Source organism: Uloborus diversus, chromosome 1 (assembly GCF_026930045.1).
Source record: "Uloborus diversus isolate 005 chromosome 1, Udiv.v.3.1, whole genome shotgun sequence".
Lineage (NCBI taxonomy): Eukaryota > Metazoa > Arthropoda > Arachnida > Araneae > Uloboridae > Uloborus > Uloborus diversus.
Genome location: NC_072731.1, coordinates 99,128,594 through 99,153,118, shown reverse-complemented (window position 1 = coordinate 99,153,118; position 24,525 = coordinate 99,128,594).

Genomic DNA, 24,525 nt, shown 5'->3' with positions numbered 1-24,525 from the left:
ATTTTATTTATTTATGTATTTTACTTTTATGGAATAAAATTTATTTATTTAAATTTGTACCAAGCAGGAATCAATATACGACTGTTGGAAGAGAAAGAGATACCTTACCACTCGTCTACCGATAAATGTGTTGTAAAATGAACTACAATTGCTTTATACATCTAAACCTAAATAAAAAGTTTTGATGAAATTTTTACCAACATATTTTCTTAATGTTAGCTAATTTTAGTTGATTTTCTTTAAAATAACATCAATTATAGAATGAAACATTTCCAATTAATGGGAGTATTTCTCATAGAAATATTACACGTAACTTTTCAAATGAACGAATCTTGCGAACAGGTTAAAAAAACTGATCTCTCGTCTGATGAACGCTCATCTCCGCTAAAAATAGCTCTGCACTTAGTGCAATGTAAAAGCTGTTGCGTTATAGTGTATAGAACTGGTCTTTGTGCTGTTATGAGTTACAGAGATATTCATTAGCGAATATTTTCTTTAAACATTTGATTTATTTCTATTACCCGGTTTGTCTTTTACTGAAACGCATCCTAATTTCGAAAAAAAAATCGATTTTGAGTCTTTGAGAAATTTAGAGAGCCCCAGTGTTCTTTTTTCTAAATCCGCATTTTTTTTAATCGATGAATCATTAAGTAAACTAGAAGAATTTTACTGAATTAAAATGCACCGCTTACAATTGAAATTTACTTTTTCTTTCTGGATTTTCTAATAATCACGTTTTTGCAAACAGCTATAGCGAAAAAAAGTATTAACTCTAAAGATATGAAACCTTGCACGCATGGTAATTGAACATATTACTGTGATATAAACCTTAAAAAAGTAATGTACATGCAATATGTGGTTTTGAAATAATGATCAATTAAACTTAGGGGGCAATGCACGTTTTAAGGGGGAATTTTTCAAATACTTACCCATAAATCCTGATTTTAGTTACTTATATCAAAGTGGAGAGTCATATCACTCTCTGGTACTTAACGAACAGATAGATACAAAAAAATTTAAAAATTATGACAAAAAAAAAAAAAAAAAAACTGGTAGGGTTAAAGAAATAGTTGTTTTTTGCTGAAAAATATGGGTTTTTTGTTGAAAATAAAAACTATAGAGTTTTTAAAAACAAATAAGTAGTCCAAATGTGTTATTTTTTTCATATTTAATGACCGTGTAAAGTTTTCGAAAGCTGCCTTGAATGATGAAAAAAAAAAAAAATATTTATGGTGCTAACCTACCTTCAAACACGGTTACAAGCCATCTTGGTAGAGTTAGGGGGTGAAATAAGGTTTAGAGACTCTTCTACGGCATTTTTTTCGAAATTAAAATTCCAAAATCGCAATTTTACGTGACATTTAATGATGTTAAGAGGGATGAGTTAAGAGTCCCTTCAACTGAGATTTTAAAAAAAATCCTAAAATGAAGTTTACGAAGCCTTTTTGTAGCGTTGGCGGCGAGAGAAAGTTAGGGAGTGCCCCTCCCCAAAAAACTCCTCCAAAATCGTCTTAAACAGTGGTTCCCAACCTTTTTTTTTCGGCTTATCGCCCCTTTTGCAAGTTAAACTACACTTATCGCCCCCCACGTTCTTCCCTTAAAAACACAAATTAGATGGCGTTGATTTTAGAGAAGATTAGTGTTACTGAAAGCCTAATTTTAGTTTAAAGCTTCAAAAAGTGCCCCCCCCCCCCATGATAAAGCTTTAAAACCGAATCTTTTATTCTTAACCCCTTCCCCTCCCCTCCCTCTTTCAAAAAAGAAAAAAACGTAATTTGAAGTGCTTTAATTAACCAACGTCATTTACATATTTAACAAAAATAAGAATTCTACATTTTTCAGTAACATGCTTTATTTTAAATTGAAATCCGGAAAAAAATGAAAATTTTAACTGTTAAGATTTGTTCTTTTTTACCTTTTTAATGGCTGCCTTGTGTTTGATGGAACTTCGTTAAAGCTTTGATGTCTGGCTTTATATTAGTGAGATTTAATCTGAGGTCCCTTTTGAGGCAGATGTCCAATGTATTTCTTTGCTTCGTGAGAAGCTGCACTACAGAGCTAAATCCTCTTTCAACTAAATATGTTGAGGGGAATGAGATGAGGAGCTGTTCAACTTTTTTCCAAAGTTATGAGTAAGTACCCATAAGCTTCTCCCAGGCAAGTTCGTAACCGTATTGCTTGAAAGTAATTTTTGATTCACAATCAAATTTCAAATCCCTAAACTCTGTCTGCAAACAATTTTCCAGTTGATCCACATCTTCAAAACTAAATGGGTCTAAAATCCACTCAGGAATTTGTAAGTTGATCAAATCTGCAAACCTTGATTCCATGTTTTTTTTAACTGATCAAGGTTAATTTAGGATAAAAATTAAAATTTTTTCTTCAAGAAGTTCATGAATGGTAACCACTTCTGGCACTTCTTTTAAGGTGTGCAAGAAACCGAATATGACGACCCGCCATGGCAGGGGCACCATCTGATGCGCAAGCACTTACATTCGTCAATGGAATTTCTTTTTCTTCAAAATAATCCTTTACCACTTTAAAAATCGACGATCCCTTTGTATCAGTAATCAACATTCTGGCGAACAACATTTCCTCAGTTGTCTCTTTCAGCTCATCAATAAACCGCATGTAAGTTAATAAAATAGCTCGGTTATCTGTCACAGTTGATTCATCAATCAGTAGTGCAAATTTACTTTGTTTCAAAACATTTAAGAGTTTGCACTCAACGTCAGCAGCCATTTCATCTACTCTCCAGGAAACTGTGTTGTTACTCAGGAGGAGAGATTGACTTATCTTTTTACTGGAGCCCTCGCCAAGCAAAATTTCAACTATTTTTTTGGCAGCCGGTAGAATAAGAGATTCGCCAATCGTATGAGACTTACCACATTTTGCTATCAAATGAACACTTCGTAAGAAGCAAGAAGCCCTTTGTGAAGATTTGTTGCTTGTCTTCTAAGTAATTCACCCACCTTTGGCCGTTTATCCGCTTTTGTTTTGAGGTCGTGAAAATACCTAAGAGGTTTATTTACTTTGTCACCATGAAGGGGAAGCCCGAGCAACGTGAATACCTTAAGCTTTTCTTGATTATTGTCGTTTAGCTATAACTTTAGAAATTGAAACAAATGTTTATACTCAGTCTTCATTTAATGAACTTGCGTACTGCAATAACAGTTGTCCTTAATATTAATTGCACTATTAGATATAAGGCCAGTTTTCAACAATGGCATAAATATCCACTTTGCACAACACCCCGGGTAAAGTGGATTCGTTACTAGGGCAAAGCAAACAGCAACATTATTTGTCATGAAACTAAACATTAAAGATAAAATAACCATCGAAAATTAAAGGAACATATCAGAAAAACATTTTTTTGCTACAATGGTAATTATTGTAGTTATTGCAAACAAAGAAATTAAATTAAAAAAGAAATAATAAACCTCGAAAATAAAAGGAACATATTTAAAAACATTTTTTTGTTGCAGTGCTAATTATTGTTGCTATTACACACAAAGAAACTAAACTTAAGAATAAAATAAGCATTGAAAAATAAAGGCTCATATTAAAAAGCATTTTTCTACAATACTCAATTTATTGCAGTAATTATTGTAACAAGCCAAGAAATTTAAAAAAAAGTCAACATCCAAAATTTAGGAGCATATAAAAAGAAAAAAAAAACATTTCTCTTCTACAATACTAATGATTACAGTTATCACAATCAAAATCATTATCATATTCGAATGCTGAACACTCTTTATGACACCACTGAGTACAAATACATTGTATCCTGTTTTCCATTGGCTGATCATCTTCTTCAATGAACATTTTATCACAGAAAATGCACCTTACATCATCAAATTTCTTTACTTCCTTCTTCTTATCATTCTCTTATGCAGTCCTATGTTTTGTAGCATTGATTTTTGATTAGTCTGTTTGGTACTTGGTCTTTTTAATAGACTTCTGAGAAGCTTTAGTCGAAACTTCATCTAGTTACTTCATGACAGTCTTTTTGGATTTTTCAAATTTTTGTCTCTCTCTGTCCCTTAGTGGAGTACTTCTCTGGAGTGCAGATATCTGTAGTTTTTATTTACGTGTTGTTATTGGTTTAACAGACTGAGGAATAGGTAGTAAAACTGAATGACTGTAGTAGTTCGTAGAACATCCAGGTTTGGGTGAAGCGGCGGGAACATCATTACCTTGAATTTATTCTGTTGTTTCAGATCCTATGGGAGTATAAGGACGGTCTTCAATTTTGGTATTGTCTTGAGATCTTAATATTGAGGGACTTCCAGGTTCGGATGAAATGACTTGTCATGACCGGGCAAAGTGAATATGGTATTCACTTTGCCCAATCCGATTTGCCCTTCAGGAACATTTTTGAGGTTACTAAAAATTACTGAAAAAACTAGAGCATCTAAACTCGTCGTCTACGGATAGTTGAAAGCTACTTGATCGTACATCAAATCCTACTCATAACAAAGAACATGTCACAAATAGTATTAAAGTTATAAATGAAACACTAACCTCTGTAAACTAATATTATTTTCCCCAAAACATACTTTGTTCGCTCAATGGCGTCGCGTGAGGGGAACTCGTCCCGACGTGTTTGCCCCACACGGAGCGGCAACAGGCGACCGTTGCTATGACAACGCGGCTGCCGGCCAACTAATTATTTGGGAGTTATAGGCGAAATTCGCATTGCCCGGGGTATCCACTTTAGCAGGGTTTCCCCTACTCTTGAAAAATGCTCTTTCATTCACGATGGCTTCATCACTTCATTGCTAGAAAATGTTTTATACCACAAAAGACAATGCGGAAACTGCACATTTTGCGGTAACTTGACAAAACCAAATTTTAAATGCTCTGCTGAATACTGCCGGCACTTCTTTTTCGAATTCATATCAAACTTCCACGCTACGAAACATGCACAATTAAACAGAAATTCACTAAATTAAATCAAACAATAGAAACTACGTAAGGAGGTTTATGCGTTGATTGCAAGATTCTGAATGACATCTGATAAGTAAATGCAAAAATCCATTCCTACACATATCCATCCACTTTTAAGGCGTTAAATATATGCTGGTGCCAACGGTCAGACAGTGCTTACAAGATTTTTTTTCCTTCCTCGTGAAAACGGCAATAAAATAAAAGATATTATATTTCGTTTTTGGATTTTTTTTTTTTTATCCGAACAGATTTGATTGAGCTTGTATCATCACTTGTAATCATACATGCCTTATTTTCTGAGAACGACTTTCTTTGATTTGACGTGCCATATGCTTGGTTCGGTATTACACAACATAGGTATTCTGAAAGATATTTTTGAATTGTGTACCGATTTGTTTTAAGAAATATAGTGTTTGAAAGGTCAAGACTTTTCCATTACCAGGTATCCGAATACCGGTCACCCCCTATCGCCCCCCAGAAATTTATCGCCCTTAGAAGAGTTCGATCGCCCCCAGGTTGGGAATCACTCGTCTTAAATATACGATTGGAGGTCCCAGCATTGGTAACGATAGCAGAGGAGTGGGGCTCTCGGAGTTATCCGCAGCAATTTTCTTAAATTGAAGTTCATTAAACGCAGTTTTGGAGGATCTTTGAAGACGTTAGTAGGGCTCTCAGGAAGTTTTTCAAAATAGAAGTCTTAAAAACGCGATTGTAAGCAATTGTGGCAATGTTAAAAGAAAGGATTAGGTTCATGAGTCTCCGCGGCAATTTTTCAAAATGAAAGCTTTACAATTTTAGACGGTTTTCAGAGATATTAGGGAAAGGGAAAGAAGGGGGGGGGCTTCGAAAGCAATTTTTCAAACTTACACTTCTAAAATCTTTTTACAAGAACTTTAATGATGTTGGGAGAGAAGTTTGGAAACGAAATAGAAAGTCTATAATCGTGATTATAGACCATCTTTTGGTAGCGTTTGGCGAAAAGTTTTCGGAGACTCTCCCATGTCAATTTTTAGGCATTGAGGTTCCAAAAGCTCAATTTTAGACGTTAGCAAAGACTTTCATCATCACTGGATCACCTTACAAAGACAAACTGGTGTAAAATGTAGAGCGTTCATTGAACAGTGGAAAAATTGTGAGCGGGGAATCAGTTGTCCGTGAAAAGAGAAAACATCCAAAATCTTCAAGTCAAGCCAACAAGTCAAAGAGGAAATCCCAACAAGTAGTTAGGCTCGCCCAGTAGTCGAACTGGAAAGGAGACTACACTGATCTTGCTACTGATGGCAACGACAAGGATGACAAGTTGGTTTCTCTTGTTTTTGATAAATCGGATGATGACAATGTAATATGCATATTTTAGGACAGCTTTTTTTTTCAAATGACATTACAGAGGAAGTGTGAATTCTCTGCTGAAAGGCTTTACATCCGAGTGTGTGGGATGGAAAACTAAGATCTACTACATTTATAACTTCCGCAACTAAAAAAATGAAACAAATGACTTTTATTTTTCTTAAAAATATTTAAAGTGATATTTAATAAAATTTTTGAATAAAAATTTTATGCATTTCATTTATTTTTAAGAGATAAAATAGTTTTTCCTCAAGTGGCCCGTTTTTGAAACATTTCCTGAAAAATATGATTTTGCCTTTTTTTCGTATTCATGAAGTTTTAATTTAAAACGCTTAAAACTGGTGTTCAGGGCCTGATCAAGCCAAACTGGTGCCCAGGTCCTGAGTAGAATTTGGTGCCCCTCCCCCCCCCCCCATGAGAAAATCCGCACAATTTTAAAGTCAATGTTTCATGCTAGAAGCCTAATATACTAGAAACTACATTTTAAAGGAACATTACATTTAAAAGGAAACCTGGGATTTGAATACCAAACACTTGATAGTCACCAAACTAATCACAATTAAAATTGCCTCTTAAGGCGAAAAAGAGTTAAAAAACAATTTAAAACTGAAAAAAAAAAATCTTACTAATTCTGATATTTAAGCTTTAAAAAGGCTTCTTTCTGGCTTTAACAGAGGCAAATGTGTCGATCAAATAATCGAAACCTATGTTTGATGTCACAGAATTTTCAATGGTCAATAAGGAAAACACCTGTATAAATTATCCCGAGAAACGCAGCTTCTCAAATGATTTTTGATTCTTTTCAAAAATGAAAATAAACGTTCACTGGAACAGCTGCTGATAGGCAAGGTAAGAAGAAGCTGCAAGAGTGAATCCACATTCGGAAATGTAGGTGTAATGTTTACTGATCTTATCCTTCTAAAACATTCTCCAGCAGAAGGATTACCTTTTGCAAAAATTTGAAAGCGTGTTAATTCTTCTGGAAAATGTTCATCTATGTCATCCGAGTAATTTTTTTTTTTTTTTTGAAATTCCAGAGCTAAGGGACAAGGACCTCTTTACGCGAATTTTTTGTTAACTTTATGAGTTTTTGAGGTGATTTTTAAAAAAATTTGGGCCCCCTCTCCCTTAAAGTTGAGAAAAAATAAAATGAGCTTTAAAAAAAAGGAAGGAAGTAAGTGAATTTAGGCTAGGTTATTTTGGTGCCCCTAAATTTGTGGTGCCCAGGTCCGTGGACCCGCCGGACCGTGCGTTAATCAGGCCCTGGGTGTTATGGTTTTTGAACCCTAAGATCACCTTCATGAATGTTTTTAAGAGTTATTGGCACTAAAAGTATCAATTTAGCGTGAACAGGTAAATCAGTAGGAAGAAATTGAAGGTGGTGGCCCATTTTTAGACCAGTTCCTCTACTAATTTATATAAATTCGAAAATATAATATTAGGCCAGTGGTTAGGGAGTGAAAAAAGGTTGAATACGGAAGCAATTGGTGGAAAGCTGAAAATTGCTTTAATCAATACCCTGTGGATGTGGAATGACCATACTAAGTTTTCCCCCTTCCACTAATTGAGCTTTAGCCGTTACGGCGAAATTAGTGACAAAAAACACCTGTTTTTCCATTAATATAGCAATATCTCAAAAATAACTCTTAAAATGGCCATACATATCAACAGGTTAGGGGAGAAGGGGGTACAGTGGGTCAATTTTTAGATTTTTAAATGTAAGTCTAAAAATATTTTAAAAACAGAATATCAAACTTATGTATTATGTTTTCCAATCTATTGGCTATCCTAATTAATTTTATTTCAATTTAACAAAACGTTTTTGTACAATAAAAAAGCATTTTTCTGAAGTACTACTGGTTGACCCACTGTGCCCCTTAAAGGGGTACAGTGGGTCAACAAATGAGGTACACTGGGTCATCTAATAAAAAGTACAATAAATAATTTTCTTTCATTCAATATTGAGCATTTTAAACATATTTTACAGCGTGACAATATTTAGTATTAAGTTAGATATTAAAGTAGCGCAAAATTTATAACTTAAAAGCTAATTTTCTTGCTTTAAAAATATACAAACACTAAATTTGTTCACAAAATAAAAGAAAAAAGGTGTATTTAGATATTACTTCATTTTAAATCCTATTAAGTTTACAAAATTTTATGATTGTATAGTTATTTTTATGACATTAAATCAAAAACTTATTTTACAATAACTAATGGACATTAAATGAATGAAAATCTACTGCAAAAGTCAGCTTTGTCATTGTTCTCTCAGTTCCTTGAAATACATTTGGTTTTGGCAACTTTCTCACGATATCTTTACTGTCTGCTGTAAAAATGTCTGCCTCATCAAAGATAAATGCATAACCTGGCTGAATTCTTTTCATGTAGTGAACTTCAAATTAATTTTCTTTTTTGCCCATGACTTCAGCAACATAGTGTTTAAAATTGTCTTTTTTCTTGCCATGGACAGTGACTAATACGAAATCTCCAATGGCAATATTAAAATCTTCTACGTCTTCAAGTTCTAAATCCTCAAAGTCTGATTCATTTGAAGATTCTCTCCATTCTTCCTCCTCTTCAGTTGAGCTGTCTTGAAATTGCTTGCAATTTTTTTTCTCCCTCGCTTCACATCATTAGGTCTTTTCCTCTTTTTAATTTTTCAATTGTCTCGTTTCTGATTCTGTTTTTCACTGGTGTATCTGTAAGAACTTCTGATTTTTTAGTTTGCCGCTTTGTTAGTTTTTTCTTTTTTGAATCAGCCTTAGGAAAAGGCTTTACCATCTCTGGTGTTATTTCTTGTCTTAAATAATTTTCTTCAACTGAAGGTTCTGTGGAAGACTTATTATTACAGACATCATGAAACACACTTTGTGCATGAATGTTTTCCAATAAATCATCTACATCTGACAAATTATCAAGTGCTTGCGATGGGCCTGGAATTGCAACATTTTTCTGAGAGGTCTCGACATTAGGCTCGACTAATGCAGCTAGAGAAATATCTTCTTGAGAAATATGAGGTTGATCTTCAACCATGACACATGCCATTTGAATATCTGTAACATTAGATGCAGTGAAATCTTCATCTTTGTGGATATTTTTATCAAAAGGAAAAATTCCTGTCGATGAAAAACCTGACAAAATATTACTTGTAGAAAATGCAAGGGGATATGACTTGCCAACAAGACCTGCGATTTAATGGATAGTGATGCGTTTTCCTGGGTTATTTAACAACCAGGCTCGACAAGCATCATTATAGTATCTTTTAAATGGACCGAAAACTGTTTTATCAAGCGGTTGCAGCTTGTGGGTACAGTGGGGAGGAATGGTGAACAAAATTACACCATTATCTTTGGCCAAGTCTATGACATCAATACTTACATGGGTGTAGTGGTTGTCCATGATTAAGAGTGTTTTGTTTTGTAGAGACGACTTTGAAAATTTAATAAAATGCTTCATGACTAATAAAAATATATCTGAATTCATCCAGCCAGATGCTGTTGCAGCTCCATCAGATCTTAAAGGTGCACCATGCAACATAGCATTGAGGAACTTCACTCTCGGAAATATGAAGAAAGGTGGGATGGAGTTTCCTAATGCATTGATGATGCAACATAAAGTGACCAACTCTCTTCTTTCTGCACTGGTCATTGCCCTTCTTGCTTTGTACCTTTTTTTGCAAATACTTTGCCTGGAGTTTGAACAGAAGTGACCCCTGTTTCATCCAAATTGTATATGTTTTCTGGTCCGAGCTTGTACTTTTCCAATAAGTTATATAATTTGTCATAAAACTGTATAACAACAGGTTTATTGAAGCCCATTGACCTGGCCAATGATGTAGCTCTTGGTTTGCGCAAAGAAATATACTTGGAACGTTTCATAAACCCTTCCAGCCAGTCTCTGCCAGCCCATTGACTTCTTTTCCAAGATTCTGGAATGTTTTTCTTTAAGCTGGTAGCATATTGAAAGGCAAGAATTTTTACTTCTTCAGGTGGAAGACCATGATGTAATTTACTAGCCTGGATGAAATAGCTAGCAAGCATTTGTTCCTCTTTTGTAGAAAATATTTTACGCACTTCATAATTAGGTTTAAATTTTATGTCCTTTGCATTTGAATCTTCGTCCCAGTTAACATCTTTACTTTTCAGCACATACCGTTGTAAAGTTGTATTGGAGACATTGTATTCTCGAGCAGCTTCGCGTATAGACATCTTGTCTTTAAGAACAGCTTTTACTGCTTCACGCATTGTTTCTTCACTTGACAGGCCAATGTTGGTTTTCCGTTCTCTTTTTCTTACCATCGTGATCTAGAAAGAACATCAAAAACAAGATAAATAACAATCCCCTGGTTTAATTCTTACATAAATGTTAATAATTAAAATAATTTATTTGCCTGTATTTAAAATAATTAATGGGTTTTTCAATTTGTACAGAAAAAGGTTTGCAAAATAAATTTCCATAATTTATTTTAATAAATGTATTATCTATTTACTTGTTCCACATGGAAAACCAAATGCCCCCTTGTGAACAACATGTGTAAGCTCTTTTCTTAATAAACTACATAAGTTAAATTTAGGTCATTCAAGCATTAAAATGTAAGATACTAACAAAACTTACAGAAAGACAATGAATATGTAAATGGGGGTACAGTGGGTCACTGACCCATTGTACCCCATTTTAAGTGACCCAGTGTGCCCCATACGTACCAATGTAGGATTTTTCATCTCAAAATTCTAAATCATTAAAATATGCATTTAAATGCAATATCATAGGAAATAAGATAAGTTAGACTATGTAAGCATACCACATAACTCATATTTAATAGACAAATTTCAAGTGTAATAACACAAAGTTGTACTTACTTCAAATTTCCTGCAGATGATCAGAAAACAAAATGGTTCTCCCTTCCCTCCACAATCAAAGTGAGCTGCTTACCTTTTTCCACAGAGTTGAGTTGCTTGATACCTACTTTAAAAAAAATTTTTTATCTGAAAACTATTCACTGAGGCGCAAATATCTTCACTGACCCACTGTACCCCTTGACCCACTGTACCCCCTTCTCCCCTACTTGCAGAGATTACAATTCTGAACACAATGAGCATCTACAATATATATTTTTGCTAAATAATAAGCGCACAACTTAATTCAAAACTTTGGCTCCAATCACTAATCAAGCGCTTCAACCACTTCAACCCAGAACATACCTTTCCGACTACAACCTCACCCCCTTCTCTTCGAGACGAAATCGGAAGATTTGGCGCCGCAGATTGGGTGCCGTTAATTGGGCGCCGGGCATTTTTGGCGATGAACACATTGGGCCCAATGTTCCCGGCACTCAATATGCTGGGCGTACAATGTTTCCGGCGCTCAAAATGCTTGGCGACCAATGTTCCCGGTGCCCAATATGCCAGACGTCTAATGGTCCCTTCACACAATATGCCCGGCGCCCAATGTTCCCGGTGGCCAAAGTGCTCGGCGCCCAGTGTTCCCGGTGTCCAAAGTTCTCGACGCCTAATGTTTCCGGAGCCCAATCGACAGTGACCAATCTTCCTAGAGCACCCCGAGAACCCCTGGAATAGAACGCCGTTACGGTAAAACACATAGCGGTGCTTTCCTACCTACGGAAGCAGATACACAGGTACGTATTCATCAAGTTGACACACTAGATGTTGCTGAAAACAATTTATTTCATTACAATGTAACAAAGAAATGAAAAAGGATCCTATCTTCAGACAGAACTCATTTTAGTTCTAAAAAGGAAGCGCAAAAATACTGATAGGTTAATTTCAAGTAGAACCATCCGGAGAAAATGACTGATTTTCAATGACATAATTTGAATTAGAAAATCAGTATTATGTTCAAGGTAAAAACGTTATCTCAGTTCACTTTTCTTGAAGTAAATGATTCTTTACTTTAAACAATTTAAATATTTAATCTAGGGGAAGACCGCTTTTATTGAACCTCTGCTAAAATTGGAACGGGGGCTTAAAATCTAGCTTAAAGTTCTGTGCTACACTCTATCGGTGGAAATACAAAGATTTGTGTCTGAAACCTTTGAGGATGAAGTTTCATAACATTTCAATCTGCATAGTATGAGTTACGATGTGATTTGTGTTCAAAACGTGTTCGATCTTATTTTGAGAACTTGTATCTTGTAAAATAATACTAAAAATTTGTGAACTGGGAATATTGCTTTTATAGTATTACTAGCAAAAATACCCGGTGTTGCATGGGTCAGTAATAATTGTGAGAAACAATCGATACTTTCATTCGTTTTCTGTTTTAACTGAAAGAACTCAAAACACCCCACATTGAAGTGATTCACCCATAAAAGTAAAATAACAATATGCATAAAGACCGAAATAGTTAGAAACGAAAGCACTAGATTTATGCAAAAAAATTTGAATAATTTCCATTTTTTTTAAAACATAATCTAAAGTTTTCTATATGGCTATTGAAGCACAAACGGTTTTTAAAAAATGTAGCCGCCCGTAATCCCACTACACTTGCTTCAGTTGTTTTGGGAAATTACAATTATTGTGGGTTCTTGGTGCTTGATAAATTTAAAATTTTATCAAATTTGAGGTAATCCTTTTGGGATACCTTAGATAATGCTCCCCCTCCCTACTTTGTAAAACTGTCTGTTACTAATTTTCGTCAAAGAGATATTGTCGCCAAATACTGAGATGTTTTTGGTGATCATAAAATGACACTAAAAATTTTCTTCCGAAATGAGTAGCAGAACTTGGCCAGTGTTTGAAATTGTGAACAAAGACAAACTAATGGAGGATTTTATGGTTTATAGAATTGCCTATTTTAGTTAGAGGATTATTTTACATTTTAAGAAAAGTTTTAAAGATTATTTTAATTGCGATATGTTTCTCACATGGTCAAATGAAAGCGGAGATACATTATTACGTAGTCTTTGGCTGCAAAAACAGCGCTAGTTGAAAAGATTGCCATTCCATTATAATTGAATCGTTATGATTAATTATTACTATGTTTTTATTTCTATGAAATCAATATATATATATTTATTAATTGATTTTCAATTGTATGTTTGATGCATAAACTCGTTTTTAAGTGTAAGGAATTATCTTACACATATTTTGCAAAGACTTTTTCTCGCAGAATAGGAAAAAATAGGCTTTTTTGCCTATTTGTCAAAGCCCAATTTGTGAAAATATCTTTACGGTTGAGAAAAATGGATGTCATACTTAAAATCAGCACATTCAGTAGAATAAAAGTCACTCAGTACCGTAATCACTTTTTCATGACTCGAATTTTGCAGGCCTGTGTAATTTTTGACAATAAACACTTTCTGTTTTCTAACTTTTGCCAAAATCAATTGTCTTTTTACTTCGTTACGTTATCGATTATTGGCATAGATGAGGATAAAAATCCTAAGAAAGCAATAAATTTCATGCTTGTTCCAGAGAAGCCTCGATTCAAAATTTTCGCAATGATTTCTATTGCTATTGCTGCTGTAAGGCAACGAATTTTTGTAACAATGGGTTTTATATTTATTCATTTAATGGGGAAATTACATGACATTTAGGGTAGACCAGGACACCGTTATGCAGTGCCCTGCATTCAAAACGAATTATAACTGGAAATTCAACAGTCATAAGATATTGATGCTGCTCCCTTGAAAATATCCTCACAAGTTTTTGAGCGTCAGTCGAGCTTCGGTCTAGCATGCAGAAAGAATAATATGTTTTTTACCAAGTCGAGTAAATTTTGAATTGAACGCTTTGAAGCTCATTGTTAATAAATAATACTTAGTTAGAAAATATATATATATAAAAATTAGCAGAATTTTTTCCTTTTTTGAGAATTGTATTTGTATGAGCTGAAATGTTATTATATTTTTTGCACGGTAAAAAGAAATGCAATCTTGGCGAGTTTACGCGTTGACGTCTGAGCACCTTTACGCAAGTTCTTGTTTGTCTTACTTCTAAACGTGCCCTGACTTCACTGTAAAAAAAAATCGAAACGTTACTGAGCATTTTCATGTAACGTTTTGAGATTTCAATGGTTTTTCTACACTTCCTAGAAATATCAAGTAACAGTGTCAAAAAGTTTCCTGAATTGCTACAAGTTGCATGAATGAAGATTTCTCACTGTTGTAAAAAATATTTTTAGCTCCCAGTTTAAAGATTAACTGACAGTATTTATAACTTGTATCAGATTTAATTCGATCGCGGCTCGTCCAGACTGCTTTAAGCTCCCAAAGGGAGAGAATAAATCTTTGGACTACGTAGCTTGCTAGAATTGCAATGAAGTGAGATGCTTGATACTTACTTGCAATTCTGGCTTAGCTTTTGTCGTGTATGCAATACAGCTTTTGGAGCTATAATATTATCCCTACCTAAGATTATTCTGAAATTCCAGCGACACGACTAGCTTTATACGGGAAGATTTCTGGATTTTTCAGGATAATTTGAGGAAGGTTACTGAATTTTAACGGAAAACGTTCCTGATTTTTGCAAGAGATGTTACTGGCAGAAATTCGGCACATCAGCAGCATGTTATTTTCCAGGAACGTTTCTGAATCGTTTTTATAGTGTTTTTTTTTCGCTCTGAACTGTTTCAATATTTTTTAATATTTTCAGACTACTTAGCTTTGAAAATCACCATTTAATTTTTAATTGAGTTACAAATTCGTATCTTATAGTATTTTTAATATATAGTATTTATAGTATTTATAGTATATATAGTATTAATAATATTTATACAGTCGAGCCTGCTGAATGTAATATCAGATAATAGAATATCCCGCTTAATGTAATAAAATCCCAGTGTACTACATCGTTGATAGGTGTTATTTTTATCACGGATAATGGAATATCCCGCTTATTAGAATAGTTTTCCGTGGCAAATTGCCTATTCCATTTAGCGGGCTCGACTGTAGTATATATAGTATTTATAGTATAGTATCTTATAGTATTCGTACACTGCAAAAAAAAAAGCTGTTGTTTTTACAGTAAAATACTGGCAGCTCGCATTCCAAAGAAAAACTGCAAAAATTACAATTCTAAACTGTAAAATTTGCAGTAATATACTGTTTTATAACAGACTTTTACTGTGAAATTTACAGCGATAAACTGTAAAATTAGCAGTAATATACTGCTTTTTAATAGAACTGCCCTGTAAAACTTACAGTATCAAACTGTAAAATTAGCAGTAATATACTGCTTTTTAATAGAACTGCCCTGTAAAACTTACAGTATCAAACTGTAAAATTAGCAGTAATATACTGCTTTTTAATAGAACTGCCCTGTAAAACTTACAGTATCAAACTGTAAAATTAGCAGTAATATACTGCTTTTTAATAAAACTGCCCTGTAAAACTTACAGTATCAAACTGTAAAATCAGCAGTAATATACTGTTTTAGGAATGATTTGACCTGTAAATTTAACGGAGATAATATGTAAAATTAACAGTTATATACTGTTTTGTAACTGAATTGCCCTGCAAAATCAACAGTATCAAACTGTAAAGTTAGCAGTATTATGCTGCGGAATCAACTGAATTGTGCCATAGAAGCAGCAGTAGTATACGGTTTTATAAATGATTTGTACAGTAAAATTAACAGCAGTAAACCATAAAATGAAGTTATCAATTTTTATGCAAAAGGGTTTTTTCACCCTATCGTTTCTTTTCATAGCCGAAATCACTGCTTTTACAGCTGAAGAACAATATCGAAAAGTAAAGCAATTGAGTCAGTATGTACGTTGTATAAATCAGCCTACATACGAAATCTGTTCCTTTTCTTAAGTTTTTCAACAACAAAAATAATGTTTTAGGCTATGAAAAGCGACAAATAAAGAAATATAAAACACTTTTACATAAAAATAGTTAACTGCTGCTAAATATATGTTTTATTGATATTAATTTCCTTGTACACAAAATAAATCAATGCCCCATCTCAATATTTTATAAACACATGTTAAAGAAGAAAAAGTGGTGCATTTTCATTTCTACAAAAAACTTTTAGCTCTATTGCAGACTTAAAAATTTACAAATTGAAGGAAATTGCAAAATATGGTCTGAAGCTTTATTTTAAGAACAGTTATAGCTTTTTCATAATACAAAACTTTTTGATCCATGGAGGTAGTAAAAATGAGAAAGGTTTTTTTATATATAACCTGAAAATACTACATCGTATCTTCACTAAAAGTACTTTTTTCACTTCCAGCATTATTGTAATGCTAAAATGTGCAGCATAACGTGAGAAATGTTTTTCAATATGCAGTCCATTAAACCTTTAAGTTTATTTTAACTTGATTGCATGCAATTATATGCATTTATTTTTCTTTTATGGTAAAACAGAATATTTTCATGGTTTTCTTCTTTTTTTAATGTTATAAGTTGCATTTGGACCTACTTTATTTGAAAAATACTAGTAACAAACTAATTTTATTTCACACCATATGTGCAGTATGCAGCATTTAGACTGCACAGAATGGTTTTTATTCTAAACTGATTATTATAGATTAGATAATACTTTATCCTATTAACCTTTTAAAATTTACATAGATACAAACTATAAATATGTGACGGTTTAAAATTTCAGAGCTACTAAACAGAAAGAATTTTTCACTCGGTATAATAAAATCTGCAGGTTTATGAGTACTAGTATTAAAGTTAAAAATTGGTTTTACTACTACAAAAATTATATAACTTTATATTATGTTATACTGTTTTCATGAGAAAAAATGAAACATTCACACCATTAAAAATTGCCAAATTATTTTATTTCGTATACATCACCTATAAATATCTATTAGTAGTTTTTACAGTGAAATTGCAGAAATTCATTTAAAACCGAATGCTAATTTTTTCAAATCCAATGTTTTTACATTACAAACTTGATTCTTCTTTGTGACATCTTTGTCGACTTAGGTGCCATCATTAGGCCTTATATCATGAAAGCATCTGTCAAAATAAAAATTGTTAGAATCTCATAAAACTTGTGGACACCAAAAAACATTCATGGAAAAATCAAATTACGTAGGTATAAAAATACGCCCTAAAATGATTAAAATTATGACTCTGAATGATCTGAAATTAAGATTGCCTTGGGAGTTGCTTTTATTTCGAAACCGCTTAACATATACCTAAATTGTAATTCAATCGTTTATTTCAGGAACCAGTTAAGCGCTAAATATGTTGTTTTAAGGAGAAAAAAAAACTGCTGTGCAGCAATTTGGAAACTACGCAATTGAAACGGTGGTTTATTAGTGTCTAATTAAAATAGACCTAATCTGAATACTTTACATAAGAACTCAAAAAAGAAAAAAGAAAGACCATAATCTTACATTTTATATTCCATGTCAAGAAATGCATTTATACTGGTTTCTGAAATACAATTCAAAAAAATCCTTCTAACTTTCGGTAGTTTTGAAGGATTTTGTAATACATAGGAGACCGTTGATTAAGAGAAATATTTATTTTTTTCAATCGGATAACTGAAGTGATCGGTGATTGGGAGAATATATATCTTAAGGATAATAAAACTTAAAACTAGTTTCTTCTTATAATAGGCTCCAGATTATTGGATTGCAATATGTTTTACTTCAAAGCAATAATTAGGATGCGGTAGAGAATTATTTTTTTTAGAAAATGGAGCAAGGTCGACGTTTAGGACAACCAATTGGGAAATATTGAGGTATTCATTTAAAATAATGAATACTGCATGTAGCCTCTTTTAGCCCCCCCCCCCCCTCCCCGAGTTGCTATAGAGGCACTGAAAACCGTAGATGTTTTTTCTTTCTTTTTCTTTAACTCATATTCCATTCCAACACTTGTTAACAGCTCGAGCTATGTTCAACTGATACCAGCTTCATATTCTTTTTCTTCGACAGCTGCCCATTATTAGAAATCTGAATATGAAACAATGTGTGATGTAAAATAATTTAGATTTCTGTACTTAATATGAAATATTTTACTTGTAATTTTTAAAATATTTTATTCCACAATTGTGTTATTATATTGTTTAAATTTAATTTTTTGGAGCTTTTTTTTTCTAAGTACTAAAGAACTGCATAAAAAAATCATTTGAGTTGAAATAAAATAATACCGTAAGAGCATTCTATTTTATATCTGTTTTAATATTTAAGCATAATTTAAGATGTTTCATTTATATTTTATGTCTTTTAAAATGTGGACGCCCCTCCCCCCCCCCGTTTTGAACAGCTATCGATATCCCCATTTAATCCGCCAGCGGCTTTTTTTTTTAAGTGCTACTTCTTTTGATATGATTTAGACAATTTATCTTTAAGTTTTTCAGAATTTACCAGAAACTCGGAAGAAACAATTCTATATTCCCAAATCAAGATGACTTAGTTAAAGTCAATTTAGTAAAAAGTGAAAATCGATCAGAAAAGTTGAAAGTTTTTAACAAAAGAATAAATCGACAAACATGTCAAGAAATAGATTAAATCTGATACTGCCAGTTCTAATCATTAAGAAATTGCAAGTCAACATTTGGCCCGCCGTTCTTGTTGTAAACAATGCTACCCTTCTTGGAAATGCTTGCCAGAAGACCGCACCTCTTTTAACTGTAAATTTAAATATGCTCACATTTGCAAAATAACTGCTTTTTATTTACATTACAATCAAAATAATCTATAATTTTGTTTGATAAGTGTCACAAGTCTGAATATACGAAGAAAGTTTCATACGCTGTAATACATCGTACTTTAAACTCGAATCTTTATTGTTGCTCTCATTATAAAGTTGACTTTAAGTTTTTGTTTCTTTAAATTTTTATAAACATACGTACATTAAATAATAAAGTACTTAACATTCTGATTTGGTTCCTTCAATTTTACTAACATGTAAAAACAAAGAATCAGTGCTCCAAAATTTACTGGAAAATAAAAATAAAAAAAATAAATAAAAAATGAAATAAATTACATTCAATTTAGCACTCACAGAAATTTCTATATTCCGGTGATTCTTGTAATGATATTATTCATAAAAACCAATATTGAATTACAAGTTTAAAAAACCCAGACGTAAATGAATTGTATGATCCATCACATTTAAATCAAAACAAAATTTAGTTTATCTTGTTCCAATACATAGTTCTTGATTGTAACATAAAACCTGACAACGGGCACACAAAAATCGGCTTCAGGGGCCCAATATGGCACACAGACCGTAGGATAGGCTTTAGTGGCTAAGAACGCCCTAAAGCTCAAAAGCATTTGTGATTACAAATTACATCCTGAAACATAAAAATATAAATGAAAAAGGTACTTATAAACTTCCATTACCGGCATTCATGTCACTAAGTGAATCATCGCAACATCGTTCAGACTAGAGGCTTCTTTGAAATTCCAAGCGGAACACAACCACGAATTGCCATCTTGATAAAATGAGACCATCCATTCAATTCTGGTCACAAGTTACGTAGTTCTTTACATTTGCACACCACTAAACTCATAGAAATAATATTGCATTAGTGAATAAATTTAGATGAAGGAAATTCCGGCGGCTGGAATGAAATACTTTAAGACATGAATAAAAGAAATAGAAATATATTACAGGCCATCCGTTTGTGTGCACAAATTATAACTTAAACATAATGGAATAATTGAAACATTTCAAAAAAAGAGAAAAAAAAAACCTAGAAAAAATATGTCATTGCAATTCAAGCTTTATGTAAATTTTCCCTAGAGAAAGGTTTTGTAAAACAATCAGCTACATTATTTTTAGTTTCAACAAATTGTATTCGAAATTCATTTTTATCAATCAAATTCCTTAGGAAATAGTACCCCACATCAATCCCCAACATCTGCTTAGTTCTGCAATTTTCTATTGCAGAACTAGAAAAATCGATTGCAACTAGATTGATTAATAGTACTCTGTACTGTGACAATCTGAAATTCTGAACTCTTTTCGTAGCCAATTGATTTAAAATTCCTTTAACTCACATCCTTAGATTATTCACTAATTGAAATATACTCCGCTTCCATCGTTGACAGTTGTACGCATTTTTGTTTGAATGTACCACCAATTATTCGTACCCTATCCAAAAACACTACAAGCCCCCCCCCCCCCCATTGAAATCCGGTCGTCGTGATTCGAGGCGTAATCTGTTTCAGAATGACAATGATTTATTCAATTTACAGACAAAATTTAGATTTCAGGGACGGACAAACCTTTTAGGTTGTTTCACAAATCTCCTCTTTTACATCCGCATATAGATACTCATTGCAAACATCTACATGGAAATGGACTCAATGTAGCTTATACACAAAAAATTGAAAAGAAAGCCTTAATCAAAGGAAAGGAAATTACTGGAGAGAACACTTTCGAAAAGTACCCCCCCCCCCACCTGGTGGGTATTTAAAATTACCAGTCTGGTCTTGAAGCGCATTATTTCATTCTGCTCATTTGTTTTTAAATTAAAAAAAAAAACATCTGTACCCTTTTTTCTTTCTAAAACTTTCATTCAGTGGAACCAATACGTAAACGTTTCTTTCTCATATCACCTGAATTTCTTGAGCCATTCCGTTTTGCCAATTTTAAATCTCGGAAATGTTAGCTTCTAGCATACTTGAATTATCCCCCCTATCTTCATAAAAATTCTATACTTTTCTTGAATTATCATCACAAGGTGAAATTAAAATATTTTGTGTCATATTCAATGTTATTTTCAGAACAATAAACCTCGGCTTCACGATTCGGACTTTAGAACCGTCGTGTCAATAGAATAATACTTATCCCTGTATTCTTTATTTTGCCTTGGACTTGCTTTAACCCATTTAATTCTCAACATGCTATTTTATAATTTTCAGGATATTCTTCTACTTCAGATTTACTCAGTAGTGAAATAAAACTGTTGTCCCTCTGTTTCTCGTTCCTGGGGGGGGGGGGGGGGTTCGTCCAGAATTTATTTTCATCGAATTTAACATTCAACGTTTCTGTCACTTCGCGATTTTTGAGATCCCAAATTCTGTAACCTTTCGTATGAAACGCATATCTTACCATGACTCCTTGTTGAGTTCTCATATCCAATTTGTTTATTTTCTGTTTTGGAAGTCCAATATACGAAATGCATCCAAAAAAAAAAAAACCCCGGGAGTGTTTAATAGATGGCTTTCTTACCCCAAATAGCTCAAAATAGGTTTTGTTTAATAGATGGCTTTCTTCCTTCAAAAAGCTCAAAAAAGGGTTTGGTTTTTCCTTTTAAAGCCGCTGTCAATGTTGACTTATAGTTTTCTATGACGCTACTTCGTTAATTAGAGGATTTGTTGGTTTTTTCGATTCTTATGCTTTGGTTGCTAAGGTAAATTTCAAACCGGGAGTTCAGAAATTCCTTTCCGTTATCGGAGCTTTGCCACAAATCTCTCTTATCTTTTGAAACCTGACAAAATGTTCTTAAACCTCACTTTTCTTCTTAAAGAAATAAACTGGAGAGTTTCTTGAAAAATCGTCTATTATTGTGAAAATAATCGCCCCCCCCCCACTTTAAAGAACTCAACTGCTAAGGAACCCATCGTATTCAAATGCAAAAGATCTTACCGGGTGTTGACTTGAATCTCCGTTACAGGTTTAAACGAAATTCTCCGTTTTTTTCATTTTACACGGATAACAATCCGACATATTTTTACTTTTGATAAGCAGTGAAAGACAGTGAAGTACAGAATCACACTTTTCATTATTTATAATATACTTTTTGTCTTCATCCTGAACATGTTGATGCCAAAATTTAAGACTCAAAAGTTAAAATGTAAGGAAACTGATGAGTTTCAAGGTTGTAAGAGTTTCAAATTCTACTGTAGTTCTCGAGCATCTACTTTTCTAAATGAGCATGCCCTTCAAAGCGAATAAAATATGACAAACAATGCATAATAATGTAAATATTCTACTTTAAATTTAAAAGCTGTAATTTTGACGAGAACGAAACACTGCCAGATCAGAAATGAAAAGCTGAAAATTTTAAAATATAGCCAGGCACGGCCTGAACTTAAATATGTTGGGAAGGCGTATAATCTCAATTTGCCAAATGGAACTTAAATATTTGCCGATTGATAAAATACTGGTAAATGCACACATTAAGTACGCACAATTAAGTACAATATCTAATGAAATTTGCACATTCGAGAATTTAAAAATTGGGGAGGTCATAGAGACTTCCCGTGACCTCCAATCGAGTGCCTTTGAATATAGTTTCTAAAATTATTTTTACGTTCCCAAGTTTCAACGGTACTAGTGCAATTTTCCTGAAGTAAAACTTTAATTTCCTGCTGACGCAAATATAAAACTTTTAAAACACAAGGGTTTCGTGTTTGCATTTTAAGATGCTTATTTTTTGAGGTTTTTTTTTTTTTTTGAGTTCTTTATTGATGATTTTTTCAATTATTATTATTTTACTTTCGACCGTTAAGTATGAAAGCTGGCTCCAGATTTCAGAGAATTTTGAGTCGTTCAGACATCAGAGTATTGTATTTCCACAGTGTGAAATTCTTCAACAAAAAATATCAGTAAATTGTATACTGTTTGCATGTCTCTCTGTCACGTTGTTATTTTATTTATTTTCATTTTATTCATCGAATTATGTATAAAAGCTACTGATGCTATAACGTAAAGTGTTTCAATAAAATGGTTAAATGCAAAATGTTAAAGAATTTAAAACTGAACATAAGAAAGAAAAAAAAAACAGAAGAAAGAAGTCAATCGCGATATGTTAAAAATTCACTAGAGAAAATAAAAATTTAAATTTTAAGTACTGACATAGTATATAACACAAAATATAATCGTACACAAAGTTTAATGTTCTAATAGCTTTAAATACGATCAAGAAAGGAATTGATTTATTTTTAAATAAAATTTGAGTTTCAGAAAATGTTTAAAAACTATCACACATGCAATAAAATATTCAGAATCACAACAACTACTCGGATTTTTGCTAGAAAGCAATCGCTACAACTTAGCAACTATAAGAAATTGCAAAGTCAGCATCAACGAATATTAGGATACGAATTGCGATTTCAAAATAAACTGTTATTTTACATACATTCTCGATGATAAAGAAAACTATATTTTGAGGAAAAGGGAATGAATATAATATAACCAGCACTTACCTTTAACATGGATTACAGTCTCAGTAGTCCTGCCTCAGCACACCCGAATCATCAAAAAACATGGCTGCCAATATCTTGAATTCATTAGTTTCTGTTCCCGTATGAAAGAAACACCTTTTGCGCATCGTTTTGCGCAATCTAAAATATTTTTACAGTTTTTCTCTGTTATTTAGCTGAGCAGTATTAAACTGTAGGAAAAAGCAGTATATTACTGTAAAAACAACAATTATTTTTTGCAGTGTATCTTATATAGTACTCATGTAGTGCTGTCTTCATGCTCGTTCAGCTTTTACTTTATACCCTATTCAGTCTGTAATAAATTTGTTCATTTTAACGATGGTAAGCCATTATGTTCAAAACACTAACAGAACATGTTTGGTGTCAAAATAACTATGCGTAAACGACCCCGTTTTCGGGGCTAGTTTACGTAACTGACTTAGACTCAAAAATATCTTTTTTAACGGTTCAAAACACAAGCTGAGCAATAACTGATTGTAACAGTTTTGACTGCATTAACTGCTTCATAAAACCGCTATGTCTAAAATTTCCCAAGTTAAAACACAAAATTAAACAAATTCATTGAGAAAAATCCGCGTAAACGTTTCCAGGGCTACCTTATTACCAGTATTTTGTGATATTATATTCAAGAAAAGAATGTCTACAGCCGGCCAAGTTGAATTTGAAAAAACTGATACACTCATAACGGAAGTTCTTTATATATTATAGCAAAAAACAAATTTGGAAATTTTTGAATCTCATTTAGTTTTAGATGTTGCGTGTGACTAAATGTGTCATTACAAAAACCTTTCTGAAGTCAGTGTACTTACTTATCTTAATGGTGCTAATTACCAACAATTAAGCAACCCGAAAGATGCAAAGGACGTAAATGATTAATCAGGAATTTAATTGCCATTTAAACCAAATTCTATAAAAGGATCGAATAAAAGCATGAAAACAGTTTTTCAGAACTTTTTGCTTGGATTAAAAACCAAACACATGTATAAGATAACTACAAAAGTATAATGAACCAACTAAAAAACGACCTTAACGTCACTTTGGAGCAGCGGCGTCCTTACCCCAAGTCAATTTACTGAATTTTTTAATTTAACACTTGTTATAAACATT